Source organism: Larimichthys crocea, chromosome VIII (genome assembly GCF_000972845.2).
Source record: "Larimichthys crocea isolate SSNF chromosome VIII, L_crocea_2.0, whole genome shotgun sequence".
Taxonomy (NCBI): domain Eukaryota; kingdom Metazoa; phylum Chordata; class Actinopteri; family Sciaenidae; genus Larimichthys; species Larimichthys crocea.
The window spans coordinates 27,455,171-27,457,341 of NC_040018.1; the positions used below are offsets into that span (position 1 = coordinate 27,455,171).

Genomic DNA, 2,171 nt, shown 5'->3' on the forward strand with positions numbered 1-2,171 from the left:
GTGAAGTGTGAGTGTGTGTGTGTGTGTGGTGTGAGAGTGTGAGTGTGTGTGTGTGTGGTGTGTGTGTTTGTGTGTGGTGTGTGTGTGTGGTGAGAGTGTGAGTTGTGTGTGTGTGTGTGAGTGTGTGTGTGTGAGGGTGGTGGGTGGGAGTGTGTGTGTGTGTTGTGTTGTGTGTGTGTGTGCTGTGTCGTGTGCTGTGTGGTGGTTGGTGTGTGTCTGTGTGTGTGGGTCTGTGTGTGTGTGTGGTGTGTCTGGGGTGTGTGTGTGGTGGAGTGGTGTGTGTGTGTGTGTGTGTGTGAGGGGTGGTGTGTGTCCGGGGGGTGTGTGTCCTGTGTGTGTGTGTGGTGTCCGTGTGTGGTGTGGTGGGGGTGGAGTGTGGTGTGTGGTCTGGGGGTGTGTCTTGGTGTGTGTTGTGTGTGTGTGTGTATGTCTGTGTGTGGTGGGGTGGTGGGGTGTGTGTGGGTGTGTGTGTGTGGGGGTGTGTGGGGGTGTCGTGGGTTGGTGGGGGTTTGTGGTGTCTGTGTGTGTTGGTGTGGGTGTGTGGTTCTGTGTGGTGTGTGTGTGGTGTGTGTGGTGTGTCTGTGTGTGTGTGTGTGTGTGGTGTGTGTGTGCTGTGTGTGTGTTGTGTGTGTGTGTGTGTCTGTGTGTGTGTCTGTGGTCGGTTTATGTGTGCACCTTGTACGCGTCCATCCGACGTGCGCAGCCGCAGGGAATTGGTGGGCCATGGTGTCCTGCCCCCCTGGAGACGTACGGACGCCGCTTCCTGAAGATGTGTCCGACCCGGGAGCACGGGAATGAGAGCAAGCTGACCACCACACATCCAGATCGACAGGCAGACAGGCAGACAGACAGACAGCAGCAGACAGACAGACAGGCAGACAGACAGACAGTTTTTTTATTCCGTTAATTCCCATGGAAAGTTTCCAAATGTAAAAATTCCACTGTCAGCCGTGGCATTTAATTTTTTGGTTTGGTTTTCTGAAAAAATAAAACAAACTTATAATAGTGTTAATGTTCATCTTAACAGGTCAGGACAGGACACACACACAAACAACACACACACACACACACACCACACACACACACACACACACACACACACACACACACACCTTTCTCTGCTATTGGAGCTTGTTAAACAGCTGACTGACACATTACTTGACTGCCACAAGTGGTGTGAAGCAGTAACTGAGCATCTCGTGGGGTGACTAATGTCTCTGGTTGTCAGTTGATAGTCTTGTGGCCCTGCAGCCCTCTAGGTGGCGCTGATGGTTCAGAATCACAGGTCTAATATGGAGACATCCATCATACAAACTTTAACCCACATGGTCACTGATGTGTGGCACAGTGCTGTAAGATTATCTGTGACTGGATGTCGTGTTACCATGTAATGTCATGTCATGTCATGTTAATGTCATGTTAATGTCATGTTAATTCATGGTTAATGTCATGTTAATGTCATGTTCCATGTCATTTATGTCATGTTCATGTCATTCCTGTCATGTTCATGTCATGTTCAATGTCAGTCCATGTCATTCATTCACATTTCATGTCATGTCATGTCATTCCATTCATGTCATGTCATGTCAATGTCATGTTAATGTCATGTCATGTCATGTTAATGTCATGTCCATGTCATGTCATGTTCAGGTCATGTTAATGTCAGTCCATGTCATGTCAAGTCATGTTAATGTCATGTTAATGTCAGGGACATGTCCATGTCCATGTCATGTCTGTTCATGTCATTCTGTCATGTTTCATGTCCATGTCATGTCAGTAATGTCATGTCATGTTCAGTGTTCATGTCGTTTAATGTCATGTTAATGTCAGTGTTCATGTCAGGTCATGTCTGTTCATGCATGTTCATGTCATGTTCATGTATGTTCATGTCATGTTAAGGTCAGTTAATGTCATTTCAATGTCATGTTCATGTCATGTTCATGTCAGTTAATGTCATGTTAATGTCATGTCATGTCATGTCATGTCCATGTTTTATGTCCATGTTCATGTTCATGTCACAATCTATTGACAGTCAGTAAAAACAGCTTCTCACCCTGAAAGAGATCTCCAGGTTTTCCCCGCCCCGGATGTCCATCCCGGCGTCGTATTGGCCGAGCTCGTAAAGTACTTCCTGTTCATGGCGAATAGGCCGCCTGCCATGGTGGGAGACC

At 47.3% G+C, this 2,171-nt stretch overlaps 1 protein-coding gene across 2 annotated transcripts in view; it reads right to left on the reverse strand.

Annotated features, from left to right (window-relative positions):
• galnt11 (UDP-N-acetyl-alpha-D-galactosamine:polypeptide N-acetylgalactosaminyltransferase 11 (GalNAc-T11)) overlaps positions 1-2,171 on the reverse strand; it is a 13,179-nt gene that overhangs the window by 5,860 nt on the left and 5,148 nt on the right. The window lies entirely within an intron of this gene.